Source organism: Oxyura jamaicensis, chromosome 1, assembly GCF_011077185.1.
Source record: "Oxyura jamaicensis isolate SHBP4307 breed ruddy duck chromosome 1, BPBGC_Ojam_1.0, whole genome shotgun sequence".
Taxonomy (NCBI): domain Eukaryota; kingdom Metazoa; phylum Chordata; class Aves; order Anseriformes; family Anatidae; genus Oxyura; species Oxyura jamaicensis.
Window position 1 is genome coordinate 84,266,511 of NC_048893.1, and position 11,202 is coordinate 84,277,712.

Below are 11,202 nucleotides of genomic sequence, written 5' to 3' on the forward strand. Positions count from 1 at the left end.
GGTCACTGAGCTGTGCCTCTCCTCAGATGGGAGAGGGTGAACATCAGGGACAAAGAAAGCTTTGAAAGCAAGGGGAGTGAAAGGCTATCACTCTTTATTTCAGACTGCTTTCTTCGTGCTTGTCTCTACACATTGCAAGGGTCGGGAGGATGTTTCTGAGAATTAGCAGCTCTGTGACCTCCTCAGCAAGAGAAGTGCATGCAGGACATTTCCTGAGCCTGGCACTAGCCCAGAGCTCTTGTTGCCGGCTGGCGGGCAGCACAGAGAAAGGTTTCATCAGGTCACTTGCTCATCCACGGAGGGGGGAGTGAGAGATAATAAGTGCCAAGAGCTTTGAGCATGGTGGGGGAATACTATTCTTTGGGGAGCAGAAACTTGGTAGCCTTGCAAGTTTTCTTTGATGAGTTTCTGTGACAGCAACTGCTAATAAAGCACTTTTCATTTCCCTGTCGTAGAGGCTCCCTTGCTTTAGAGAGCACTGCTTATGTACAGGAATGGGACAGTGTGCATGGATAAGGAACAGACTCTTACTAAGTTTCCTAATGCCATTTTCTGCTAGTGGCTTCTTCCCAATTTCCTCCTTCCCCCGACTTCCTCTGTAACATATTTGAATGAGAAAGTGGGTTGGCAGGAAATTTAATCTATCCATGTTAAAAAAAGAAAAGGAAAAAAACAAGACAAAACCTTGAAACAAATAGCAGCAAAGAAGAGAGGAGATTAAGATACAGCTTGCATGGATGGCTGGCAAGCAATTCTTAAGCACTGGATGTGGTCTGGGTCAGCTCCTGGATTTGGACTTAGTGAATCATATTTGGGAAAGGGATAATGACTTGCTTCCTGTTGATACACTTTAATGGCAAAACTGGCATGGTACACGCAGAGAAACATTGGCTGAAGGGCTTGATACAGTAAAGCCCAGAAGCAATGCTGTTTAGCTCGCCTATATTTAAACCCACTGTGTTTGGCAGAGGGGCTAAGCTGCACAGCCTGGCTTCCAGCTTCCTGGTACTGTCAATAACTGCAGGATTTCTCTCAGTAGTTATTTTTCTCTTAGGGTCTCAAAGCCCTTCAGCAAGCCAAGTGTAGCAATCACTAGGTCATGTGGGCATTTGAGACATGGGAGAGGCTGTGTGTGTTGGGTTGCAACAGCGGAACTTTAAGCCGTGGCAGTTTCTAAGATTGCTCAGTAGCCTAGAGACTCTTTCTTTAGTGCTCTGCACCACTGGCACAGCATTTCCACTCCTGATCCTCTCCTGTCATCTTAGACTGAGGCTTGTGGAGAAGGATTGCGTGTCCCTGTGTCCCACAAGAAGGACCAAAGGGAGCAGAGGTTAGAATTAGATCTGTAGAGAAGCCAGTGTTGCATTAAACTCTCAAAGTTAAGATGCATCACTAGGGATAGAAAATATTACAAAAATGTGCCATGAACATCATCAGTACTTCTTCCTTTTGACTGTGATTTGCTGCTGGGACAAATATGCACAAACCAAAGGCTGCCTTTTGGTGATACAAAACACGGACATGGGTGAGCAGGGTGAGCACGTAGACCCCCACCAGTTCTTTCCTGGCTGTGCTTGCTCCATGGCTGCAGAACACAGTCTGTTCCTGCTGTCTGTGACCTCAGTCTCAGTGTTCATGAGTTTCTTTCCTTGTCTTCCTTGTTTGTGGATGCATTCTCCACACACCCATTCATGCTCAAGGACAACAAATGAGGCTGAACACAGGTACAACCATAAAGCGTGTGAACACCTCATATGTGAGTTCAGCCTGGCCATCCAGAGCATGCATCCCACTTGTTTTCCAGGCTAGCCTGTTGCACATCTCTCAAATAGCAATGGGTTTTACAGTTCTTCCTGGCCTTCCACAAGGCACAGGCTGGCCTAAGGAAAGCTGGTCCCTTCTGGGAAAGTAAATAGGGAGGTTTGGGGTTATTGTCCGAGAGCAGCCAAACACGAGGCGTTTACTCACTCTAGATTTGGGTCACAACGCTAGCCTTCTCTTTTGGTGGCTCTACGATGACATCCTCTGGAGGGATGAAGAACTACATGGGCTCCTGTTGCACACATTACAGCTTGTCTGCACCGGAGTTGATCTTCTTAACACGTAGCTTGGTTTCTTTTCCTTGTGGTCCTGCAAATAACGGTGCTCTATGACTGAAGCATGAACGCATCACCATTTTTTCTTCCCAATGAGTGTTACTTAGCATCTGTCTTCCATACTATTGTGTCTCTTATACAATGGTGGGGATGCTTGAGAGATTTATCTGTGTTCCAGAAGTAAGTGGTTTTCACCATGGCCTGCCTTTAGCCTCCCAGCTCCTCTTGGTATGATGGTCTGTTACTCAAAGGCATGGGGAATGGGCTGGTATATGCGCAAAGCTCAAAGCTGGGGAACAGATGAGACACCGATAGTTAATGTAAAGAACTTCTGCTTCTTTCTGAGCTTTTGCTGTGAGCTCACTACAAACCTAAAAGTGTCCTTCTGTCCTGCTGTTGAGGTTGAGAGCAGATGCTTAGCTGATTTTTCTATTTTTTTCCATACTAGGGCAATGTTTCACAGCTTAAGAGAGCATGGTACAGAAGAGCCACTGCAAACTAAGTCTTATTTGCCTGACAGCCAGTTCTGGGGTTCAGAAACCTCAGTGACCTTGTGAAACTGGCTCCCAGATCCATGCTTAGTAATGGGCCCTGATTGGTTGCAACTTCAACAGTTTGGGTTCAGATTTGAGAGCAAAGTATTGTCTTAGGCAAGCCTGGTGTGGCTTTTGTTCAGAAGGCAAGGTGATCATATGTATGGAGAGGAAGATGATAAGGAAGACTAAACAAGACTAATAGATTTTGAACGTGACCAAGATTCCAAAGCATTTCACATTACACAGAACCATCTCCAGACTCTGGTGATGGGCTCCTGGAATATCAGAAATCACAGCTTGGTTCCACATCTGCATTTACCAAAAGCTAGTCCATGAAATAGACCCAAACACAGTTCTAAGACCAGCTACTCGACAAATGTTGTTTGCCTTTGAGATGCAGCTTATAATCAGGATTTTGGGGTCATGCCCTCATTTCTGTTCTTGTCGGTCAAGTCAAGAGCATACAACCCATGAGGATCCTTTGGTAGCCTATCAGCTGAGCTTTGCTATAAACATTGTGCTCCCATCTGTCCCCAGCACACACCAGATATACAGTAGGTTTAACCTTTCTTTCAACTGACACGAAGTTTCCTGGACACTGGCTGGGAGGGAGCTGCAGTGCCTGACAGCTGTGTCATATTTCTGAGCAGGGAGTTCAAGGTTTGCATTGAAATTGATCACATCCATCTCTGTTAGTTTTAAATTATTTTTGTTGGCCTCAGAAGACTCTTAGGCTGGGGATTTTTGTTTTGTTTTATATTACAAAGGGGTTTGGAAGTTATCAGCGACTGTCTTACTTGTAATGGCCATGCATTTTGCATCACATTTTAGCTACCATAAATTTCAGTCTCAGTGTTAGACTTGCGTTACTCAGAGCTGTTGCAAGTCCATTGCTTGTTAGAGTGAAACACAAAGAGAACAGCTCTTACACAAATGCTACTATTACACGAGTTTGGAGAGAACAGGTACTAGGTTGTTTAGAAAATGGTCACTATGATTCCTCTCAATGTATTACTGTCTTTTAGTACCTTTTTGTTGTTCATTTAAAGCTCCTGGTGGTGTTTCTTCTTTTAAGCTATATTTGCTAAGCAGGAAGAGTGTCCCTTTTCCTACTAACAGATTACCTTTAACAACTCCAACTCTCCAAGTCCAAGTCCGTTGAGGTCACTGGAATGTTTTCCCTCCCCCATGTCCATGACCACCCAGCTCCTCTCCCCACATCATCAGCAGCAGTAGGATCAGGGACAAAATTAAATCATCAGGTGGCTTCAAGAACTACTGAGAAACCCCTGTTACCTTGTGTCCATCTAAGGATGGAATTCAGTGAAATGGAGTTGTTAAACAGATTGAGTTAACTTGGGGCAGAGCCTGATGTGTGCATGTGTGTATTTGGGGTTGAGAGTGGTGTAGTTCAATTCAGCTGAAATGGATGAAGGCAGTCTTAAATTAACTTGCAGCAACACTATTCATCCACAGTAGAACCCGACAGTGCCAAACACTGGTTTGTAGGCCAGCTGGTGTTAAAACCATAAAGCATCTTCAGATGGTGGAGGAGTCCTCCAAGTTATATTCACCAGCCAATCACTTCTCAGCCACTACGGAGTTAAGTTCAAATTCCTTTTTGAGCTTAAATATAAATGTTCTTTAAATAATTCTTTACTTTGTAGGTATGTGATTTATATCCGTTAAGGGAAGGAAATTACTCAAGAGGATAGAAAAAAAGCACATTAAATGAAAATAAATACACTGGGCGCTTGTGACCCAGCAAATGTGCTGCTATGGTACTAGTCAGAGCTGGGCTTCAGTCTCAGCTTGCTACATGGCCGAACGATCTTGGGGTCTGCAGCTGCGTGCTTGGAGTGCATGTCAGGGACAGACCCGTTGGTTAATCTGAACATAGGTGTGTTAGAATGAAAACATTATCTTAGTGTCTCTGAAAAAAATTTTTTCCCTCCTGGAAAATTGATATGATCATAAAGAGCAAGCTTGAGATGGGCTTCAAAAAAATGATCTAATCTACACACACACACTAACCTAAGAAGTTCAACTGTATTTAATCCCTTGCTGAAAGACAGTTAACCTGCTCTTAAAGTCCTCTGCTCCTAGAGTCCACAGTCCAGCTAGGCATGGAGATAAGGAATGCTTCCAGTATTGTTTCTGACTGAGTGCCTTATAAGAGCTTTATTTTTGAAGGAAGATCTACATCATTCTTAGTATGTACCTTGCCAGCCCTGGGAGTTAACTTTGCCACATGCTGCAGAGAATATACAGGTCTCTGTCTTTCTTATCTATTTACTTGTAACTAGAGTCTAGGATTTTCTCTGTTGGAGTTGCAACTCTTTGAAGCAGGTGACCAGTCACACTAAAATTAGCCCTTAAGAGATACGAGAAGGGATTTAATTCACTTCCAGTCACCTTTGGCAAACAATGTTGGCTTCCTCCTGTGGACAGGAAAGCTATCAGGGGCTGGTCTCATCCAGCATCAAGCAAACTCTGTCGCTGTGTTTTTTCCCTAAGCACAGGAGAGCTGTGTATTACCTCCACAGGCAGAGCCATGGTTTGTGTACACAGTTTTCTCTCTCCCAGCTATGGCTGAGAGCTGAGGGCTCCCAGTTAACTCCCAGAACTCTCCTCAGACTTAGATGGAAAGACAGACATTTCTGTTAATGGGAAAAAATAAAAAATAAAAAATAATAAAAATAATAATAATAATAATAATAAAGAGCCAGGAGTTTCATGATTTTGGTGCTCCTGGTGGGAAAAGGAGAGCTCTGGCTGCCATGTCGCCAGGCCAGGGAAGGCCTTTGCTATAAGTAGATCTAACTTTGCAGGTATATATGTCTGATATATGCATGCAGGCTGCACTTGGGCTGAAGCAGACCTTTCAGTCTCCTGTTTGCATTTCCTATTTCCTCACAGACTGAGCAAATTCCCCATAATTTACATGTGTGGCCTTGAAGTTGGGACCATCCGCTGGGGTTGGGGAGTAGTAGGTGGGATCTTACGACTTGCCCTGCTGACTGAAAGAGCATGGCTGCTCTGTGGGCTGGCATGAAAGCCACTCTTCTCTGTAAACTGGTGTCAGTACCTTGTCCTTGCTGTGCTGTGCGGTGGCTCAGCTTTCTTTGGGGATACCAGGTAGAAGCATCAGGCCCGTTGCCTGGGCAGCTGCAGCATTACCAGCTTCGCAGCGGGCTGCTTACTTGTGATCAAGGAGGGTGTTTGGAGGCGAGCTGGTGAAAACAGCTGTTTGTTGAGAAGTTGCTGGGAGCCTTCACGTTGAATATAGTTCCTTTGCAGAGTGACAGCCACTGCACAGACAGAGGCAGCTGCACCTTCCTCTGTGCTGTCCCTCCTCATATGCCTCATCCCCAAGGTGGCTGTCTTTTCAAGACAAGTCCAAAGGCAAGGTGTCCTACTCCCTCAGACCTCCTGTTCTCAGACCTAGGTCCCTCTGGCTTACTCCATCTCTTCCCCTCCTCCACCCATCTCCTCCCTGAGCTATTCCTGCCCTTGGTATTTGCTTTGGAGGGGTCTTTTTTTTATTATTATTTTTTTCTCTCTTGTTTCCGTCTCTGCTTTGCCTCTCCTGCTGCTGACAGGTTTGTTCCCTCTGTGCAGACTCTGCTATTCCTTCTCTTACACTCTCCACTCCTTTCTATTCCTTGTACCCTACCTTCTTGAGTTCTCTGCCCTTCCCATCCCAGCCCAGTCCTGAGGTCTTATGCCCAGGGCTTTTTTTGCCTCACTCTCTGGCTTTCTCTTCTGTTGTTTCTTCTCGTCCTCTCGGGGGGCTTTCACTCACCCTTCCTCCCTCTGTTCATCCCTCTTCTGCCTCTTCCCAGTTACCTCCAGCTCTCCCAGTTTTGTGGTGAGGCCCAGGTATCCCCAGTGTGAGGCCCTGAGGGAACTCAGGATGTTCACTGGCAGGTTGTGAAGGTGGAGGATCCAATGATTTCAATGATTTCCTTCTACCATTTCTTAAGTGAACAAATTAGTCTTGTCTGCTCACCTATAAATCAATGGTTATGGCAGCAAGTTTAATAGAGAAAATGATGCTTCATGTAATAGGCAGCAACTTGTTCCTGTGTTTTTGCCCTGCCTCCAAGGTGCATGAGAAAACAACCCCTGATATCCCAAATCATGAGAGAATATACATCCAGATTTCCCCACCCCTCCTCTAGAGAGGTGTAAATGGAAATATAAACAGCCTTTGAGTTGTATGTCATTCTTCAAGGATAGTAAAAAAAAAGGAGTAATAAAAACAGCCAGACCCTCTTTGCTTAGCAAGGACGTCAGGTAGGCCACAAAGACCAGCTGCCCTGGTGGGTTTGTGCAGAGGGTTGCTCTTAGACCAAGAGAGTGAGGTGAACTGGTAAGAGCCAGTTTTTGGGAGAAGCTAGCTGTGATGCTATGCACGTGCTGTGGGTGGACTTCAGGCTCTGGGTCTCCAAAGGCAGCGGCTTCAACTGTCAGCAGCCTTATTGCAAGGTATCAAAACGAGAGCTTGATGTTCAGCTGCCAGATGGAGCCTGCAGCAGCCGTGGTTTGGAAAAAAAAAAAAATACCACCACCAACAAAACCTTCTTTGGACAGAAAATAAATCTCAGTGACAGGGAATAAATAGAAAGCATGGAGTCGTCATTTTTAATAGACTTTTTTTTTTTTTTTTTTTTTTTTTTCCCTTCAGACCGTGACTGCACGTAAAGCCTTTTAAAACGCTGCTTTCTTTCAGGGTCACCTCTGCGCCCCCCCGCTTACCCTGTCCCGGCTGCGGGTCCCTCGGGCACCCCGCAGCCCCTCAGCACCTCCCAGCCCGGCGTGGGGCACGGGTGGCCCGGCTGCGGGCAGGCAGCTTGCTAGGAGGGACCGTCGGGGGGCAGCAGCAGCAAGCGCTTGGGAAGAAACCTTCCAGCATCCTCCTCCTGACTGACAATGTTTTGCACCTCATCTTCAGGACCCGGCGTCTTTCCAAATCCCAGTCGCATCGGACTGCGTGGTTTTGACACTTTAACATGCAGCATATGCAGCTCATTTCCCTATTCACTGGGCTATTTGTAAACCTAATTTAAGCTAAATCTCTCCCTGCTCTTAGCGTTTTACGTAGCTCCAAAGGAAAGGGTGAGTAGGAGAAATATAAAATCAAGTAAGAGAGTTGCAAGCAAGGCACCTTTTTCCCTTCCCTTCCCTTCCCTTCCCTTCCCTTCCCTTCCCTTCCCTTCCCTTCCCTTCCCTTCCCTTCCCTTCCCTTCCCTTCCCTTCCCTTCCCTTCCCTTCCCTGTAGCTTGGTAATCATTCCTTTGCTATGTATGAAGGACCTGCACCCTTCATTCATATAACCTTGGGTACAACCATTTTGTCTTCAACAGCCAATATTCAGAGAAGAAAAACCCTCTGGATTTCCTGGGAAGGGGTGAAGGAGACTGAGTGGCAGATGCAGTTCCTTTCTCAGGAAGAACAGCCTGCCTGGGTGAGGGGCTGTGCTGAGCTGCTACAAGACTTGCGTGGCAGCAGGCAATATGAGAAGAGAAGCACTGTGATTTTTGAGTGAATGCACAACTTATTCCAAGTTATTAAAAATAACCATCTTTTGTTTGCATGTTATTTTAATTTGGCTTTGATAAGAACTACAGCTATGCCCCCTGCCCCTTCCAAGGTGTCCCAGCAAGTAATAAATAAATAAATAAATGAAATTCAATTCAATTAAATTCTACAGCTAGAAGGGTATATTACTATACATTCTATAAATTCCTACAGAAGTAGTTTTAACCAGCTACAGGATTTTCCCTCTCATTCTTCCCTGCTGTGATGCAGCTTTGCTGTTCACTGTTGAACAGCTGCTGCTGCAAACCAAAAGGGGGTTTCATCTCCATCCTATGTGAAATACTACTTAGTTTTTCTCTCTCTTTTTTTGTTGTTGTTTGTTTGTTTCTTCTCATGATAAAAGTGCTAGGGATAGAAAAAGGCCATGGTGGTTGTTCCAAGGAGTTTAGAGTCTACTCTCCTGAAGAAGACTGACAGGAAGATGAATGAGCAGGTATATTTCATGTGTGCCTTTATAGTTTCATATTCAGTAGTGCATGTGTGTTTGGAGGAGCAGACGAATGCTTGCAGACTTCTGAGAGAAGACCCTAAGAAACCAAATCTTGTGAAGGGAGAGATTTGGTGAACATAAAACACAGCTTTACAGAAGGGTTCACAGATGCAGCTTTGGCCACAGGACCCTTTTGGAAGAAGTAGAGAGTGACCATGCAGGAGGCTTCAGCAAAGGTGCTACTCAAAAGCTGAATGAAGAAACAGGTGCAGAGAAGTGGGTGAAAGATGAGTTGTCAAGGTGAAGGCAAAACACTTCAAATAGCCCACAAATGGCATACAACTGTTACAAGAAAAGGCTTGAAGATGTTTTTAGCAGAAAGTGTTGGAGAGGGTAATGGCAGCAGTGCTTTGAATAGACTGAAGCCTAACATGTTTTATGTTCAGAGCTCAATGTAATATAGGTCTAAGGAAGGTTTTGTTATCATGGATACATTCTGGGGGCTTTGATTTTCTTGTGAAAGGTCTACAAAGGCCTTTCAAATGGCAGTTTGGAGACATGTATAACTATTATTCACCTTGTACTATACCTCCTTCGAAACTGTCAAAAAAATACAGTTGGTAAAAAGTTCATATGAAATTTTGGTGAAATATTAGCAGAGGAAATGTCTTCTCTTCATGGGAATGAATAGAAATATTTTTCATCACAAAATGAATAGCTTTCAGGTTTGGCAGTTTTTTACTGGGGTTGGGTATATTTTTCTTTTTCCTCCTTCTCCCCATCACTTTTCTTGGTTTCTGCAGGCTTTGAGTCTCTAAATAGAAAGTCAACATTTCTCCAACTGGGGAAATTTATTATTCTCTCCTGATGAATTTATCTGAAGTCTCAGCTGAGAATGACATAGGATTTACATCTCTGTCATGAAATGACTACATGGAGCAATTAAAACCCCAGAAATAAGAAAACAAGCCATTACATTTAGTGATGTCATATAAGTCTGTGAAATCTCATCCTAAGGGCACAGGAATGGTGCTGAAAGTTACACAGAGCCCCTGTTGTTACTAGTATGAGATTTTCAGGGTGTATTGGGCCTGGCTTTCTGCTGATGGGGAAGCTGGAATGGGCAGGGACCAGCAGGTGCAACTCAGCGGCTGTTCAGAGCCACTGTGTGAGTAGCAGCTGGATTTGGCAGTACTGGCAGCAGCAGGGACTGCAGCACAGTGATCTGATGTGAGGAACATCTGCTGAAGACAGATAACAGGACGAGAGAAGCCTGCAGGCTTGTTCAACGGTAACTCAAACTTTTAACTAGTGTTTACAATGCATTATATTCTACTTCATCTGCTTTCCTCTCTAGAGAGGGGAGGGATGCTTATATACACCCTGGCAACGTGCTAGGTGGATTAACCCTCTGGAAAGCAGGTTGACAAGAGAGAGCCAGGTCTGGCCGTGAATCAGAACTCACCCATGTTACTTAACTATGAGAATAATGAGCAAGGAGAAGGTATCCATCTTTCTTCAGTAACAGCAGAACAGATATCCTTGTGCTATACAAAGAGATGCTGCACTGTAGATGTGTCCACCTTCCCATTGATGTCTAGTGGTCACCCTTTAGAGAAGAGTGAGGACATAAGCACTGACATTTGACATCCATCCAGTGGAGTATTCCCATCCTGCCTTAATACAGAAGAGTTTCAGCTGGGCATTGCTTTCTCTTTTTAGCCCATTGTGCTGGTGTGGGCAGCTTAACCCACCCAGTCGGATTGAATAGGCTGATTCCTACCAGGAATGAGAGAGCAGAGGGAGAAATTCACTGTGAATATCAGTTTATATTTGAAAGTGAATTTTCATTCAGAACAGAGGCATGTCCACATGACTGCTGCAGCTAAACCAACCAAGCATTGAATTGAGGCTATTCATAACAAACTGTCCATGAATGGCCTGCAGGGCAAAAAGCTATCTGCAGGAGAAATTCATGGGCAATTTTGGCTAATGAATGAATCTGGGAATTTGGCTTTCAGTTTGCAGACAGTTCACAAATAGAAAAAAAAAAAAAAAAAAAAAAAAAAAAAAGCATATGAAACATTGAATAAATGATTTATAGTGAAATATTTGTTCAGCTCTAATCTCTGTAACGTGTGTAGTTTATGGTTTTAGCAAGCATTTTAGGATTAGCTGTGGGAGCTATATGTCAATGAATACCATGTGAAAAAAAAATAAATAAAAATAAAAAGAAACATTCCTTTCTGAACAACTATATGGAGAAGTGTTAATGTTGCCTGTCTAAGAGGGAGCCTAGTAAAGGATTTGTGCTTGGGAAAGGACTGCTGGATTCCAGCAGTGCTCCTGGGCCCTTCAGAGCAAAAGTTAAGGCTTGAAATTTCTGTTGGATAAGCCCTCCTTGCTGAATGCAGGAACTGAGGACAAAAAGAGCGAATACTAAGTCTTATGCATGGGAAGGTTTGGCAGCCGTTTGAGAGTCATTTCACTTCTGCAATGATATTCACTGAGAGACTGAGCTGTGATCGATTTTCAC

General features: G+C 44.3%; 1 long non-coding RNA gene across 1 annotated transcript; it reads left to right on the forward strand.

Moving 5' to 3' along the window:
* The first annotated feature begins 7,438 nt into the window (after positions 1-7,438).
* On the forward strand, positions 7,439-8,316 carry LOC118156206. The gene is made up of 2 exons (XR_004746200.1): positions 7,439-7,778; positions 8,002-8,316. It is a non-coding gene; the product is annotated as an uncharacterized LOC118156206 (long non-coding RNA).
* The last annotated feature ends 2,886 nt before the right edge of the window (positions 8,317-11,202 follow it).